General features: G+C 38.5%; 1 protein-coding gene across 1 annotated transcript in view; it reads left to right on the top strand.

Moving 5' to 3' along the window:
- The window catches only part of GUCA1C (guanylate cyclase activator 1C), a 113,518-nt gene that overhangs the window by 20,909 nt on the left and 74,256 nt on the right, over window positions 1-18,353 (top strand). Inside the window, exons 2-5 of the mRNA XM_088156796.1 lie at window positions 500-590; window positions 7,950-8,036; window positions 8,747-8,823; window positions 15,620-15,763. The gene's annotated coding sequence lies outside the window, so the exon portion shown is untranslated. The remainder of the gene's footprint in view (window positions 1-499; window positions 591-7,949; window positions 8,037-8,746; window positions 8,824-15,619; window positions 15,764-18,353) is intronic.

Genomic DNA, 18,353 nt, shown 5'->3' with positions numbered 1-18,353 from the left:
TGTTCCCCTTGCCACGGAACAGTAAATCAGGCTGGTCTCCGTGAGGCCACTCAGCTCTCTGACCTCAAGTACAAGTAGACACTTGCTGTTAACAGTGGTTTTCTTAATGCTAGAAATGGGAATACTGCCCTTACGTCTTCTGGATACAGATCAATATACTCATGCTCCTGAAGTATTCAGAACACTGTGTCAAATACAATGCAAATATTGACTAGCTTGTAATGAAATATATAATATAATATAATATAATATAATATAATATAATATAATATAATATAATATAATATAATATAATATAATATTATATTATATTATATTATATTATATTATATTATATTATATTATATTATATTATATTATATTATATTATATTATATTATATTATATTATATTATATTATATTATATTATATTATTTCTAGTTTTATAAGATTAGAGAGTGGATCTAGCCATTGGAATTTGGCCTCTTGTCTCTGAAATTCTTCTTTGTCTTCTGTCAGTGACTTGGGCAGGTGGAAATGTGCACATGTTGGCTGTACTGTGTTTGCTGAGCAGGAGGAAAATGTGTTAGATTCTCACCAAGCTGAAGAGGTAATAATATACACTTGAGTTCTGCTTTGTTTTGAAGTATTGTGAATGATAATAGCACTAATAATATTACTTTATGTTTTTGAAATTCTGTATTGCAAATAAAATTTGAGGTATTATCTGATGAATGCCTCATAGGCACAACTCAGTAAATGAAAAGCCTGTTTGTGTTTCAGACAGTGAATTATTTAATTTATCCTGGAAAGCTTTCTAAATGGACTTGAGGCTCCAAGATTATTAGCTACAATTGTCTCTGATTTTAAAAAGTTGTTCATTTAGTGACAAATTCCAAAAATCAGGCAGAATTAAGTATATGACTGTTAGTCAAAAACGAATAAGTTATCTAACTCCGTGTTTAGATTACAGTTGTGGCTAATAATGCAGATGAAGCTCTGGAGTACTTATTTTCTGGTTATCTCTAAGGAGTCGTTCAGACATTTATTTTTTCTAATCCTGCTTCCCATTGTCCTACAAGTGTTCAGAAGAATGATGTCAACTATTATTCATATTCTCGCTTTGTATGGATGGAGTTTCTAAGTGATCTAGGTAGGAAAAACAGACAGCTTCCTTGGTACACAAATTCTGCAGGGCAGCATGGGATGGAAATGGTTTTCGCCCTTCTCCAGAAACTTTGTTTATGCTTGAGTTATAAGGAATGCAACAGCACAAATACTGCAAATTTAACCTTACCATATTAGAGTAAGTGCATCAGATATATTTCCACATTTTTCAAAATAGAGTAGCATCTTGATAACAAGCTTTTGAGAGTAATCAGTTCTTTCCTAATTTTATTTCACGTGAATATTATTCTCTGAAAAAGAAGAGACAATGACATAAATACTACCCTTAACTGTTTTCTCAGAAAGCAGATTTTAATGAGGCAAATTGATTTTCCTTATTTGCCATATAAGCAGTTTGGCTAAAGCTTTCAGTTAATTATCTCTTCAGTCTGATCAAAGTGAGTGATGTTTCTAAATCAACAGTTTATATTGTTTTGAAAAGTCCTCTCACTAACAACCCTTCTTGCTCAAAGGCTGGCTCACTGTATGCTGTTTGAGGAGGGAAAATCAAATGGATATAACAGCTGTGTCTGACCTTTGTGCACAAGAAAAGAGAGAGAAAGGTAGCAGAGATATGGTAGTATAAAGTCTTATATTTTCACAAGAATTTCTTTATATTTCTGGCAAAGGCAAGAGAGTGGGTCTATGTCCCTGTGAAAACTGCTGGGGAGCAGAAGTCTGAAAAATAATTCAATCTCCCCATAGATGAGACTCAACATCCTTGCAGTTCATATGCTGGTGTGTTTGAATGCCTGTGAATAAGTAGTGGCTGCCAACAACAGCATGCCATAAAAAAAATAAGACCCCCAACAACATTTCAGTTGTGTTAGGGGACAAAATTATAAACCAGAAACCCCAAAATAAGCATCATACTTCTGCAAAACAGTTACCAAGAGTAGGAAAATGTGACTGCACAAGAACAATTTCTTTTTAGATGTTCTTTTTCTGCCCTGCTTCATGTCACAGGTTGCAGTACCAAAGCATGGATCTAAATTTCAGACGTGCTTTTTTCGTGTTTTGTGTTGCCTTTGGTAACTTTCTCCAAATATTTAACTCACTAACAAGGGTGTTGATAAACTCTTATGAGAAAGGACTGTGGATAGCAGCAAGTGTGACCTGGGGTGTTCCATAAAATGTTGTTTTATTAATATTTATAATAACAGTTCATGATGACAGCACTGAGAGCCAAAAAAGATAAGGAATGTTGTACGAGTTCCATTTAGGGTTGATTTTTTTCTTAGAAGCATGCCATGATCATCTTCCTTGTTTTTATTTTTGTTTTTTGTTTTGGTTTGTTTTTTGTTGTTTCAATTTTGGCTTGATTTGGGATTTTTTGTAAGAGAAAAAGGTTTCTTTTGTTGGAAAAGTAAATTGTCCCTCTCAGCTGTTTAGTCATTTCTCCTTGAGGTAATGAAGTAGTGCAGCTGCTTCAAGCATTCCAGGTATCCTTATCTTAGTTAATGTTTTACAGATTTTGAGAATTTGGCAGTGAAGGCCAAATAGAAGTTAGAGTGAATCAAAAATTTTAGAAGAACCTTCCAAGACAGCACCCCTGTGTGAAGGACTTGTCACGCACTTGATTTCTTATTTGCAATCACTCAATGAAGGCGTGGTAGAGAATGGATCTGAACTCAGTTCTTTAAGCTGCAAGCTTACAACAACAAAGTAATTCAGGGATTCCACTGTAGGTTTGTAGCTGATATCCATAGGTTGGTATCTGAGTGATCAGCCAATTTTGCTACCATTTTTAGGGGTATTCCTTGAAAAGATCTCCAGAGAAATAGTAGTCAGCAACATATATTTCAGAACTATAAATCACATGTCTTGAAAATGAAATTAAAACTATTAGCAGATTTATCTATGTTTTTATTTTCCTAACTCATTACAAATGCCACTCTTCGCATCCTTTTTTTTTCTGAGGTTAAATATCTTGAGAATAATTCTTTCATTTGTGATTTCTCAAAGAAATTAAAAGTTCAAGAATAAGAACGTTTCTTTTCTATTCTTGAAAAGCTAGTGTATGAAGTATGCTTTTAATTATTTTAGATAGTTGTCCTAATGCTTTTAGAGTGATCGAGTGCCAAAGAACCAATCACAGATTATGTTTCTTCATGTTGTGGAGATGCCATTCGCTTTTAAATAATCTTTTAAATACCGAGCCTGAACTGATGCAATGGTTTGGTGCCTTCTGCGGTGCAAAGACTAAGTACACAAAGCTCCCATTTTAATGGTGATAGCTTTATAATGATCTTAAAATATAATTTATGAGTAGATATTTTAATGTGCAGTAACAATGAAGTATCATTTATGATGCAATGTAGTCGTTGCTTTTTATAGTGTTCAGTTCTTTAATTTTCTCTTTGGCCAGGTTTACTCTTGTTAAAATGCTTCCAGCAAAAGCAGTGCTAAGTGACTCAGGCTACTACAACAGAAGTCAGTGAAACCTACTAAATTTTGAGAAGAATTTATGTAGATGCTATGTAGACATTTAGGGGATTTTTTGTTCTTCCCTTGCCTTTGGGGCTGTTTTTTTTCTTTTTAATGTCTTTACATAGGGTGCAAGAACATTTGTTTTTAGTTTATACCTTATACAAGTGACAGAAATTCTTGGGTTTTTTCACCCACCTTTACAAACACTTGAAGTTCTCCATGATTTCTCTCAATTTCTTCTCTTATTGCCTTGGCCTGAATCAGCACAGGATGTTATCCTAGTTATGGTGTTCCAGGCATCTAAAAAAGGCAAGATTTGGGAAGAGAGATCTGAGTGCATCCTCCCTTCCAACTCTACTTTTGCAGCAGTAAATGTATTTACATCACTAGTGACTTCTCTAGCAGGATTAGGACCTAAAACTATGAGCTGTACTTCCACAGTTCTGTCTGAACTGAAGCAGACCTTAGACCTTTGTTTGTGTTTGAAAAATTAATATTTGTCTCTAGGACCTTTAGTTTTTTCAACTTCTTAAACTTGGGGGCAATGGAGAGCCCAACTATATACAGAAACACTTTGAATGCTGAGTTGCTGGGCAGGTGGCACGGTTTCATTGGGCTACTGGGATCATTTCTTCAGCAGACACAGCAGGAGCATGGTCTGTTATTACAGCAAGCTAATAACACCTCTGGAGGTGAAAAATAACATGGAAATTGTGCTACTTTTTTAATGAAAAGGAATATGGAGGCTTGGTTGTGAAAATGAAATTACATATGGAGGCAGTAATAAGGCATTGTTGAGGAAAATAAATGGTACAGCATTATGGCAATACTCAGGCATTTTTCAGTGAGGTTGGATGAACACTAGAGAAAATGTTTTAAATAAGTTAATAGAATAATAAATAAATAGATTAATAAATAAATCTACTGCCTGAGTTAGATAAGATTTTTTTACAAGAACTGCCTAGACGATAAAAAAAGGCAAGTTCAGCTCTTAAAAAGGAGGAAGCCACTCTGGAAATAGGGAATGCTTCATTTAGTGATTAATCTTTGTATTTATTTTGGTGGTATTCTGTGTCTTCCGACCCATAAGTGTAGTTTCAGATAGTTTTTTTAAAGCGACATCATCTGGTGATGCTTTTAGAGGAAAGTTCAAAATTGCTGGGACTTTTTTCTTTAGAGAGCATGTCAGATGTGACAACAAATCCTGACTCTCAATTCTTAGAAGGAATTTCCTAGAAATCTTGAGCCTAGAGGGAGAAGAAATAGATAGAATAGAAGAAAGGCTGTACCTGGTGACCAAGCAAAGCTGTGAAAAAATAAAAAGAATTGAGGCTGTCAAAGATGAATCTGTGGAAAATCTGTGTCAGCTGCTGGTGTTCCCTGTGCACAGTGTCCATGCTAATCTCGCATGCTTTGTTGCAGGTTTCAGCAGGGAGCAACGGTGGGCATAAAGACAGGGAGCAAAGAGGGGCTGAACCTCTCTTTGGTCCTGGAGCACCCTGAAAATGGGTGAAGAGCTCCCTGAAGCCACACTCAATGGGCAGGAAACAACTTTGTCCTTTGTGGTGAGCCTCCCAAAGCCTTTGGCCAAGAACTGCGACCAGGAAAGGGCTAACAAAGCTACACAAGCAGGGCAGAGGAGCGAGTCTGCCTCTGTCTCTCCCAGCAACCCGTGCTTTTTCACTACGACTCTTTTCACACTGACAGCAGTTCCTGCTGATTTAGTAACTCTGCAGGACAGCCATGCCTTGGACCTGCCCATCTATCATCAAATCCCTACAACTGGTAAATTTTCACACAGCATAGCCTCAGTATTCCATGATAGATCTTGTTTCTAGCCAAGCATAGTGAGTGTTAATTTCTGTTAGATTCAACTCCAGTGAAAATGCTCAACTGAAGCTTGCTTGCAAGGATCTGAGAAACTTACTGCGAGGAAAATTTACAAAATCTTCTAAATTTATGCAAAGCTTGTGGAGGTGACCAAGGACACTTCAGTCTAATAACTCTGTGATGATTTTGTCTTCTTTGCTTATTATGCACTTCATATCCACTATATAATAGAGTTTCACTTTATGATCTGCAAATAAACTTATTTACATGTTAAATATTTCAGCCTTCCAGGATGACAATCACTGGAAGACTAGGTAGCTATTATTGTGTTTTGACCCACAAATGAGAACATTTCTTCAAGCTGAGAAGGCAGTTGCAAATCACTTGCCTTCTTTTTTTTTTCCCTCTAGACTCAGGTGAGCAGATTTGCATTATTGTTGCATTCCAGGATATTTTAATTTTCAAACCAATGCACTTGAAAGCTTAAATAACCTTTTTTGTCATAGTGGGAATTGACTTAGATGGTGGGGTGACTTATAATGTAAGTAGAGTTCAAATCACATTGGCAGGCAAGTCTGTTTAAGCGTAACCATCTGTGACAAAAAAAAAGCTTGGCAGTCACTGCAATCCAAGGCAGCAAACATGGTACAAAATATCACCTTAACACAGCCCTTTTTTTCCGCCCTTGTCTCCAAAGCATATAAAAGTTGCCACATAAGATTATAGGTCACTTATGCGGATCTTTTAAAAGGGACCCTTAATCTTTTAACACATAATTTACACAGAATTGCTCCTGAAGTAAATCTTTCTATACCTAATTAGTGGACAGATTCCCACTCCTGCTGGGACCTGATCCAACTCTCCGTATCAGCACAGAGACTGACTAAGTGTACAAGCTGAAGCAATCCATTATTTAGCATTTAAGTTGTTAATTCAGATCCTTAATGGAAAGACTGATCATTGGCCCTATCACTCTGTACCACAGGTACATATGTAAAATGTTGCTGAGTCTTGTCGAGGAGGTTTGAGTAAAAGGGGTCTGCTAAAGTTTCTGCTAATACTTCCATTGTGTGAAATACAGCTCAGCCAAAAGAAGATATTGGAATTTCAAAACACAGACAAATGATGCAGTGTGGTGCTGGTTTTTGTGGGTGTTCAGCCTATGTCAGATATATTCAGGTCTAACATATATAAATGCTGGTGGCACAGCTTCTGTAAGAGGTTTGAGTAAGTCTTTAGGAAGACTTGCTTCCAGTCCTCTTTGTTTGTGATAAATTACAATAAAATAAATTACAAGTGTTGGCATGCTGTTCTCTGTGTGATGTATGAACAGACTTATTTTTATTTTGGTCTGGTTGTCGGTTTTTTTCAGGATTAAGGTTAATGCTGTTTAGATGCATGTTTTCTTGCATCCTCTGTGGAGTCCAGGAGTAAATTTTTCACAGTTTTCCCTTGACCTTATTTCTGTCTTTTCAAGTTAATGGTGTTTGGCCAGTGCTCTTTCCCTGCCCGCTGCTTGTAATCTGCCTGCTTGCTGCGGGGTGAGGTGCAGATTGTACCTGTCATATACACAGCTGGATTTCATAAATGATTCACACCTATTTTCAAACAAGTGCACTTTTCATAAAAGTCCTTGTAGTAGGTGTTTTATAAACTCAGCAAGCCCGATGAGTCCGACAATATAAATCGGAAAAGACCAGGGTTCTGCCGTTTTTGCTGGATGATGACCTTGCCTGTCCTTAAACCTAGATTTCAATCATAAAACCGGCCTTTCTAGCTCAAACTTCTCAAAACAGATCACAAACTCGTGGCTTTCCTCTTTCTTGCCTCATGTTTTTTCAGTGGATTTACTGTCACAAGTAATTCTTGCTCTGTGCCTTTATTTGATAATGACTTTCTATCTAGCAGTGTTAGCATTTCTCCTTCTTTTTCTAATTGTGATAACTGCTTATGCATAATAACTTTTTAAGAAAAATAAATTAACTGTTCCTGCTAGGCAAATTTTCCAATCAGAGTTGTAAACAACTTGTACAGTTGCTACAGTTTTTTGGGTAAATTCAGCACTTATCCAAGTATTTGTGTGAATTTTGTAAACATTTAAGCTGAAAATAGATATCTAAGGTAAATTGCTGATCCCAGTAGGAAGCAGCACACATAAAACTTGAAAGGTACACTTGGTCAGGGGAGCAATATCAAAGTGTGTGTGACATTTTGGAAAATGCTGAGCACAGACTTATTGGGATAAAGAGGTACATTAAAGACTGCTGGCTTGAAGAAAGTGAATTTTCAAGAGCTGTGGTATTAACTTAGTGAAATCTTTAGCTCCTGTCCTGAGGAGTTGCTTTTCCTTGCTTGAAGTCTCAAGGTGGCTGCCTGTTAAGTGGTGTCAAAAAATGAGTCGCTGCAGGTTTGTTGCTTTGAATTGGAAAGCACTCTGGATCAGAAAGGATTGCAGGAACCCGAGCCTTTCAGTTTCCTCAGCATAAAGGAAGTTAACTGATGTCTTCTAGATGACCTCTGAAAGTGCCTTGTAATTCTTCAGCAGGCTGGAGCCCGTGCTGCAATGCCATGTTGTGATCTGGGTCTCCTGGAGCAATGATCATCCAGAGCCACTCGCTGCAGATGCTGGGTAAATATTAAAATACATTTTGAGGCACCAAAAAATCATTCCTGCTTAAGATGAACTGACTATTCTTCTGTTCTAAATACGTGGGATAGTGACAATATTCACTTTTCCCATAATTTTTGGAGTAATATCAGTTTTTAAGGTAGTATTCATTTCATTTGCATGTTCCTCCTTTCTTCAATCACTTTTTAAATATTAAGCCCATTATCTTGGTTCTCAGTCATATTTAATGGACTTTTCTGTGATTTGTTCTATTTTAAGTAACTATTGCCGGTTCTCTTTTTTTTTTGTATCATATTTGATTTTCCCCTTTTTCACTTCATTTTACTATGAACTCAGAATCTCTTCAGATCTTATAATGTGCTGCTACATTCTTACATTAGTTACAAATTGAGAAAGCGATATTAGAATGAAATTAGGTCTAATCAGCTCTGTGTATTACCTCCCTCACCCAAGAGTTTAGAGCTTTGTTCACTTGGCCTTTACCTGCTCCTTCTTTTTCCTCCAGCAATGTGTGCTATTTCAAAATCTTTTTATTTAATGGGGAGAGGCAACTGTAAGGCAAAAAAAATTTTAAAAATCAGTCCAACTGATCCTTGATTGCCTTTAATTCAAAAATTGTTTTTGTAACTTGCTCAATAGTGGAAATGTCACAAAGAGTCACGTTTGGTGCTCCTGTCAGCTAAATCCAGTCTGCTCTCCACGTTCTTCAGGTCCTTCACAAAACATGTGAATTCAGAAGAGCCTGTGCTGAATGCTGTCACTACTGGTCAGCAACCAAAACACTGAGGTTTGAGTTCCTGGCTTTTATATCTTTTTCTTCATTCACTGAGTCCATAAGAATAAAAGATGAAAAAGGGGTGGCTCATGCTAAAAATATCCAATTTATAAGTCTTGTTTCTCTGTGTCCATAGAAATTGCCATCTTCATCCATTCTTGGCTTTTTCAGGACTGGGTTGGTTTGAGCTGCGTTTCTCCCACGCCTGACGTTCCTGCTGGTTTGGGATACAAGTCTGCACTTCAGACTGTGTTTGTTAAGAAAATTCCTTCATACAGACAAGTGGCAAGCAAAACACTCTATATGCAGGACCAAGATGCTCACAATTGTGTCTACCTTTCAAGGAGTCTGACTCCACATTCCCTACCCACTGATGTAAATGTTTTCTTTTAGCATAACTTAAGTTGTTTAATTACAGCATGAAAACATTAGGCATATGTTCAATTTCCAGTTATTATCAGTGTCATTTCTTGTTTGGTTTATGTGCCACAAAGCTTCTTTTTTTAAAAAATATCATTTTGTTTTGACATTCCAGGTTCTGCATAGTTTGAGCTGTGCTGTTGCCAGTGCTCTGTGGGTGTTTTGACTCTGGGAACCCTCTGGACTAAATAAATGCCTCATCATTCACATTTTATATCTGACATGTTCTTGAACACTGCATTGCTTCAGGTCCAATATTTAGATCTGACTGCTTTCAGACTTATAGAGAGTCATTATGACTAATTATAAGAATATTTCAGGTATCATGAAAATTTATTCTATTCATACTTTTGTTATGATGCGCTGCCACATTCCTTTGTGCTTTTCTTAGTAAGTGCTAAACAAGAGTAATTAATTAAGAACTTTTGCTGCAACGTCTTTCACTTATTTCTCCCCTGTCAAGGTGGTCTCAAGGTGTAGGAAATACTTGTTTGAACTCCTGTTGTCTTAAAGGTTTCTGCAATAAGAATTTCTGGCTCTGAGCTATGAACCCACAAGGCATAGATTAGATAGAAAGATTCATGATAGATAGATAGATAGATAGATAGATAGATAGATAGATAGATAGATAATAGATATAATAGATATCTAAACCCAGCATTCATTGAAACACAATATTTGACTCATGTTTACTGTCCTTAGATTAAAGAGATTAAGCTTTTGCTGAAAGTGTAGCTACGTGATTTTATTTCTTTACAAAGTTTGGGGTTTTTTTACCTCCCTGGTATTCCTCCAGCTCAAAGTGAACTTCACATTGGCCAATCTTTTCAAAAACAAGCTGCTGCTTCAAACAGGGCAAGTTGATTGACTTCCATGACTTTAGTGTGTCTTACTGCATCTGATAGTACCTGATCTTGAGCAGGAGTACAAATACTGATCAATTAAAGTGGCAAATCTGCTCCGGGGTCTACACAGACCCTCAGTTGCTCCAGTTCATTACACTGACTAATTATACCCCTTCCAATCATTTATTCTTGCTTCAATAGGTGGAGCTGTAGCACGTTTAGATTTGCCCTTGGCCAAGATGTGCCACTGCTGGTGCACTGACAAGAACAGCTTCCACTTCCCAACACTGCACATATTTTTCCCTTTTATACAAGTTGGCATTTTGCATCATATTGAAATTGCACATAAAAAGGAAATTCAAGCTCTTTGCTCATTCTGCTAGTTGGGAAAAGCAATCAGTCTCTGTTTCTAATATGCAGTCATCAGCTGTCTGATGGCTGTTTTCTACTGTTCAAAAGAACACAAAACATGTCTAGGCTCAATTTTAGTATTTTAGGTTTGGGGGAAAAATAATCTCTAACACAGTACATTTTGCATATTTTGCCACTTGCTGGTTTGAAACAGACTCTTTGGAACAATTGAGAATTCATGAAATCATTTCATTAATTTTTTTTCAATTTTAGAACCATATCAAATCCACTGACGATAGTTTTCATGTTCTCATGCAGTTCACTCTTTATATTGCCAATGAAAGCTCTTTAAAGAACAGGACACTATTGCATAAATGGACATTTTGATAATTTTTGCAAAATTGCTCTCAAAAATTCAGTGCTAGTGAAAAAAAGAAGAGCCTGGTAATGAGACTAATTCACTCTTCAAATGTTACAGCATCATTTGAACATTGTCACATCATCTCAAATCATTCTTAATTCTAAAAACCCTTTTCCATTTCAATTTTCTCTGGAAAGCTTTCTGCAAAAGCAATGAGAGTATCCAAATTAATTTTAAAGATCACAAAATTGCTATTTCCTTTTAGAGGAAGAGCTGTCTTCTACAGATCTCCTGTATGCAAAATTATCTTAATGGTATCTTCTTTCATCTTAGTATTCTCCCTTGAGCAATTTGAGTGCTTTCTAGTTCTCTTTGGTTGCAGCTCAATATTTCAAGCAGGCATCAGAAACATTACAGATTTTGGCTTCTCTCCTCTGAGTTCCAAGAGCTTCTCTGATGGGGGCTGGCCGTTCACATCTTTTCTCAGTGCACTGTATAACCCAGCAGTTGCTACCATTTTTCTGTACATTTTATCTTTCTAGGAGTTTCTCAGGTCCATGAGTTTTTCTGCCTCCTCACTGCCCTGCCCATGCAGTCCCCCATCCCTCGATGCAGGGCGAGGCTGCTGCAGTGAGCGTCTCCAGCCTTGGCCCTTCATCCTTGCCCTGTCTCGGGCACTCTGACCTTCCCAAGGGCAGGAGGAATTTAAGGGGGTGGGTCAGAGGGATGGAGAAAGGAGGATTTATTTGCAGATTTAGTGTCTCTCTTGGCTAGCCTGTGTTGCCAGCTCCAGGGTTCATACGCCCAGCAGAGCTCAGCAACTTGCACATTGACATCTCTCTTGATTAAGGTGTGAATCCCCTAGAAACCTCTAGTATCACCAAGGACTAGAAAAGAGCCTATCTTTCATAAAAATACCTGTTTTTTCTTGTTAGCTCTTGTACACGCTTTTTCATGATCTCTAACAGCAATTGTACATTTCATTTTCAGCTTGAAATATCGCTGTCCATTTGGAAAATGTAATTATCAACACTGGTGTTATTCAGGACACTTTATTTGTCTAATCAGCCGAGTTGTCAGGTTGAGTTAGCAAATCCATTTGTATGAATCACAGAGAAGCTTGCAGCCCTGGTGTTCTTGTTTATGATATTTATTAGGTACGTGTGCTGGATAGTTTGGATGCAGAAATGATGATGCCTTTGCCACAGTCCTATGCAATTTGTCATATGCAAATACTTCTGAAAATTCCTCTGAAAATAGTACTGGGGAGATGAGAAAAAACTTGTGGATTCTACGTTGGAGTTGGGTGGCAGACTACCTTTTGAGGAACTTGTTTAACATTATAGCTAGCAGGTGCTGTGCATTGTAGAGCCAGGTGTTATTGCTTTGTCAGAAGGCAAATTAGTCAAAACTGTGGTAAGCCATGGTGCAGGCCTTAATGTATTAAGAAACATTGTATGTGCTTGCAATCGTCTTGAGGGGTCTATAAAATCCACCCTTTGAAGAAAAGGTTATAAAGATTTGCTGTCCTCCTTCATAACATGTATCCCTTCACCTCAATCCTCAATAAAAAAGGCTGCAGTGAAAAGGCAGAAACATAGCTGGAGATTGATATGCAGCATCAACCTGCTGGCACTGTTTTGTTGCATTGTGTGCACTCTCACATTGCTGTTTAGTACATGCTTCTGGTTTACAAAGGTGAGCTAAGCTTAACCAACATTAAAACTCAGTAACATTTTCTTGTGAATCTTCACACTTTGTTCATAGATCTCTGTACTTCCAGACTATTTTTAAAAAGCATCAACAGTGATAATTGATCATTATTTAGGGATACCTTATTTTAGAGAAGAATCTTGCTTATCAAGTGCAACTGTAGTGATTGTTCTTGGAGCTGGTGCAAAAGGAGGAAAGTGTAATGTATAAAAAGGAAAATTTACAAAATATATCAGTTTGTTAATGCATAGAGTTCTTCTGTAAATTTTCAGTTAAAAAAATAAAAGCAAACTTTTCACTTTGATCAACTGATTTCTCCATGGCGATGGAACTGAATTTTAATAGCAGCAATGAACAACTGCTTCTTCTGTGGAAGCACATTTATTTTCTTTTCTCTTTCCCCATCACTTTCCTCATTCTTAAAAAAAAAAAAAACAAACCCAAAAAACCCAAAAACAAAAACGCAAACATAAAACCCCAATAAACTAAAACCATAAGAAAACCCAGAAGCACCTTTCTTTGAAATGTGTATATCCACATATATATACACATATGCACATGTGTATGAATGCTCCTAAGGAATACTTTGGGTTTACTGAGCAAGTGTTTTCTGATTGTCTCAGGCTGCATTATTTGCTACTTGTCTTGGTTTGAAAGACAGGTATGGTCTAAGGAAAGGCAAGAGTCCCCTTCCTGAGATGCGGAATGCAACCCCCTCCCTTTTAATTATTTTAGGTCCAAATCAGAAGCCTTCAGGCAGGAGATATGGGGATGAGAATAACAGTTCTTTACTGGTATTTAACAAAGCAGAAAAAAAACAACAACAGCTATAAAAATTGGCAACAGAAACAGTCTAGCTCCGCTCCAGTCCCTTCTGGCCGCAGGCCGTCTCCCTGTGCTGTTACCGGTGCTGTGGGGGCAGGGCAGGTCCCGCGCAGTTGAAGAGGGCTGGGTGATGGCGGCCGCGGCCCAGGGGTGAGCGGGGATGGGGAAAGTGACTCCCCCTCACGGTGTCGGTCGTGGTGCTCAGCAGAGTGTCCGGAGGTAGTAGGGTGAGGTGGGAGAGCAGCAGAGCGATGTCCAAAGGCAGGGAGCGTGGATCTCAGCGCTGGGATGGCAGGGGAAGATGCCAGAGCGGAGCCCCGGGCTGTCTTCCCACTCCAGGAGCCAAGCGAGAGAGAGTCCCCGCTCCAGACCCCCCTATCCCACCTTTCCTTTTCCGGTTCCCCCCCCCTCCCCCTCCAGCCACCCCCCTACGAGAGAACATTATCTGTCGTTTTAAGGTGTAGCCACAATTACTTAGCATAACAATGGGAGAAAATTCCCACAGAAAGAAAAGGGAACAATTCAATCCCCAACACAACTCTTCCTTCACCTATAGATCTGTAACCAAACTGCACTTTCTCACTCAGATTGGGGTTATTGTGAGACATCCTGAAACAGGAGTGGGGGAACACACCGCTCAGAAACCTCTGGCTAATTGTTGTTGGGGTTGTGCATGTGGCTGGTGTGGATGCTGATGAAAGCCAGGGAAAACAGAAGATTGAGTTTTCCCAAGCTACTCAAAGGAAAACAGAAAGGAAAGAATTACGAACAAAGTTTAGCACCTAGCGTTGTGGACAGGAGGAGTACGTGAGGAATGTGATGTTTTGGTAAGAACATGTTTTCAAGAAGTGTTGCCTTCCTTGGACCAATGAGCTTTTCTATCCTTGGTTCAGCAAACCAGTCTATAAAAATGTGCCTACTCCTACAATTGTGGGCACACACTGTTAGAAAGCTAGGAAAATTACAGCCTGGAAAATCTTCCAGGCTGGAGCTTCTCAGGTCCATTCCCAGGCTGATAAGCTGGTCCAGCTTCAGCCAGGGAGATTTTCTCCCAGGATGATAACTTGGTCAAAATAGAGAGGAATTAACAACAAAGATAGGACACTTGTTTCAGTGTGTGACGAGGCCTGGGAAAGAGGTGTCTTCTCTCTGCACCAATCAGCTTTATCCTGTCTTTTGAGTTTCGGGAGACTGTACTTAAGCAGTGTGTTTTAGAATAAACTCGTCTCTCTTTCCTGTCCTGAGAGGGACCATGTAGCCGTGTCTTATTTCTGCCGCATCTAAAGGGTTAATACCCTAAACTAACAGCTACATTTGGAGGACCACCGGGCCACACTACAATAAATCATTTCTTTTGCTCTCTAGATGAAGCCTGTGTTGCTGTGTTTTTTCACCGCTCCCTAGCCTTACAGCAACAGGCTGCGGCTGGCGGCTGGCGATGCCCCTCTGCCATCTGCAGTGGCTACAGCCACACTCAGCACCAGGCAGCCCCATGGAGCAGGTGCCTCCAGGCAACTCCATGGAGCAGGTGCCTCCAGGCAGCTCAGCCGGCGCTCCTGGTGGCTGTGCATGCCCCGCAGGTGAAAAAGCACTCAGCATCTCACAGATGCGAAACTAATGACTTTTAAATCTAATATGGCCGAGTTTTCATGCCAATTATCAAATGAATGTTCCTATTTCCTGTAAAGATGTGCTTTATAACACTCACAGCTACACTTTAACTGACTATGTGAAGCAGTCTGTCTGGGTGAACAGGCTGTAAAAGAAGCTAAGTGCCAATTAAAGCTTTGGGAAGCAGCTCTTCTGCACGAACCCAGCGAGGCACTGTAGCATACATAATATCACTTATACAAATCCTGAATTGCTGCCTTTCATTTCTAATACGCTGCAGCAACACCTGGCTTATAGGACCCAGGACGTTCCTGTGGAAAATCAACAATGGCAGGCTTTTGGAAAAACACTGTTTATTTTTAATCTAATTGTTCCAAACCATATCAAGAGCAAGCTGAAGGAAAGGTTCTTGACATTATCCCTCTGGTAGATTTAAATGATAGAGAAGATCAACAGAACAGTTTGCTCTTAATTACATATTTACTGTTACCAAGCTGGAAGTATTTAGTAGCTTTGGGATCAAATTCTGTCAATCCTCCAAGACAAGATCTTAAGCAATTGGGCTGATTATAATTCCCTGAGTTTACATGTACTGAATTTTTTATACTTCCTTATGTTTAAATCAATTGTATTGAGGGAGACAACAAATATATGTTTTTTTCCCATTTACTTCTTTCCACAGTCTCCTGTCTCTGTATGTACACAGACTAGAATTCTCTGCAGTTTCTCTAGGGATGATAACAGCAAGGCTTTTTTCCTCTGCAAACATATACGACTTTGCTGAATTAATAGAAACATGGTAAAGGAGGACCAGCAGTAGATGCAGGTAGGTAAAAAATTGCTAACCATTGAACTAAATTAATTTCTAAATTATTTTTTCACAGTAGTCTCACTTTCCAGTATTTGGAAGGAGTCTGCCATTTCTACCTGTGTTTTACAGTTTATTTTATATTTACTTGTCAAAAACATTGGTTTTATTTTTTCAGTTTTTTTCCTCATCTTCTCAGCTCACAGGACTGTTTTTGCTTTTTCTTTGTTTCCCTTGTGGAGAGAAAATTCCTTCAAGAAGCCAATGTCAATGTATCCTGCTGTTGCTTTCAGCTCCATCACCTTTACTGAAAGGTGGGAGCAAAGGCTTGGCAGCCTTTTAAACTTATTTTGATTCAGTTTCCAGCATACAAACATTAAGAAGAAGCACCAAGTCAGCTTTCAGAATAAGGGGTAGCTTTGCAACCAGCATGAGATCCAGATTGTATTCTCTTTTACAGCAGGGTGTAACTTGCTCTGCTTTACTTGATGCAAAATTAGATTTATTTTCCTCCTTCTTCTCCTGAAAAACATAGCCTGCTCAGCTGTACTAGTATCTGTACAGGAAAACGTAGAAAGAATGTGTCAGGAACTTGAAGAGAAAAAAGGACAGGGTGCAAAATATGAAAAGATTGGTTCCTCCATCCAAAGGACAGAGAAAAAAATGCTCTGGAATAATTGTAATGCATAAAGAAAGGAATGTCTGACATTCTGGTTCCCTTTGTTGGAAGTGTGGGGGGAAATTTTCCTCTGTGCCAGAGAGATTAATTTAAAACTGTCAAAGTGGGTTCTGGAGCCCCCAAGTGCAGCTAAGCCACTCAGGACAGCAAGAATGCAACAGGCAAGGCTGCTGGTAGTTTATAAAACTGGGGCTTTTGAGAGGAATATTCTGCTGTTAGATTCTATCTGGTATATTTCTGTATTGGTTTCTGAGTGCAGCCTGTACTTGCTTCTCTGTAGAGTCCTGTTAAAAAAAAATCTTTTTTTTTTATTATGAGCTTGGCTCTTAATTCCAAATGTTAGGAATATTATTATTTATTTAGTGTATTCTTTTGGAAAGCATAAAGGAACTAGGGAGCCTGGATTGTCTTCCTTGGCCCGGTCATCTTCAGAATAGATCTCGGATATCCTTGGGAATACCACATGAGGACAGCAGCATTCTGTAGGTACACTGAGCCTTTTTATCTCCTCAGCAGAGCTGGGACTTTGTGTTCTCTGAAAGAACAGCTGAAATCTAAAGCTATCTCAGCGATCTGCTAAAAACTCTACTTATCTTCCCTTTCAGCCAAGTGCTTTGATTTTTCATCAAGATTGCAGTAGGAATTCTTTGGTGATTCATATTCTCTGTATCAGTTCCTACTATTGAGAAGCCTCTGACTTTTCTTGGTATCAGAAAGGATAGACTAGTATTTTTTTCTTGTTTATGCTGTTATTTTCTCTCACACATTGACAGCTATTCAATGTCAATGAACAAATTCTTTCTAAACACAGCTTGGCAATTACCATTAAACAGGAAATATGTAAAGCATTTTAGAAAAATTAAAAAGAAACAGTCTCTTCATTTTTCACTATCTAGAAAATTATGTAAGTCAAAGAAGTGCTATCAAATATTTGCAATAAATGTAGAAAATAGAATTTAGGGCGCGTATTTAAATGGTAACAACATCTGTGGGATCAGAATGTATGAAAAATTACAACCCAAAAATAAACCACAATCTTAGCAAGGTTTATATTTGGGAGTTTTTTAATCATAAGACCTTGCTTAAAAACTTACATGTGCTTTCCCAGGAAACAGCAATTTTTAGTTGGTGACAAGACATTTACCAGCATTTGTAATATCCAAAATTTGGGATATCTAAAATTATGCCAGGATAAAATCTATTGTAGGAGAGCTAAAAGAGAATTAACTGGTTCTTTCTTTCTTCCAAGTTGTCCCACCTACAAAGTTGTTACTCCTGATTATGCTGTTTCAAGCTGGGGTTTTTGCTGGGGCAAGATAAAAGCAGAGGCAATGTCCTTGTTACTCCCCCAGGCTCCAAAGGTTCTTCCTTTCTCTCATCTACTACACATTTTCATATTTTTGCTTTATTCACTACCCCATGTGCTTTGGGTTCCAGCTGGTTTTCTTTGGGTTTGGAGCTCCTGTAATAGTTATGGTGGGTGTGCCTTTGGATGTGCTGTGAGCAACTCCTGATACACAGGCTTTTCCTGGGAATGAACCCCTCAGAGTCATCCTCACAACATATGTATGTGTGTAGGTAACACTGGGAGGGCACAGCCACAAACAAGTCTGACCACTTGTGCCAGACGAGTAGGGTTTCTTGGGTTCTTCTTTTTCATGTTTTTGGGGTTTTTTTCTCTCTGGATGTCATTGCTAATCCATTAAATATACTTGGTAAAGTAGAAGGGAAGCACAGGGAGAGGGCATAAGTCAAAAATGGTACCCATGGCAATTTCTGGATGATTTTTGCATGCAAATCATAAATGGAAAACAGATAAGTGATGTACTTGCTGTGCTGCTGTCACCTTTTCTGGGAATATATGTAGGAACAAAGATCAGTAAGTGCCCTGACACCTTGTAAGAGGCATGTTCCGTGTAGAAGGATATT

The sequence above is a fragment of the Sturnus vulgaris genome, chromosome 2 (assembly GCF_052056855.1).
Source record: "Sturnus vulgaris isolate bStuVul1 chromosome 2, bStuVul1.hap1, whole genome shotgun sequence".
Classification (NCBI taxonomy): domain Eukaryota; kingdom Metazoa; phylum Chordata; class Aves; order Passeriformes; family Sturnidae; genus Sturnus; species Sturnus vulgaris.
Note: the sequence above shows the minus strand (reverse complement) of the source record. Positions and strands in the feature narration are given on the sequence as shown.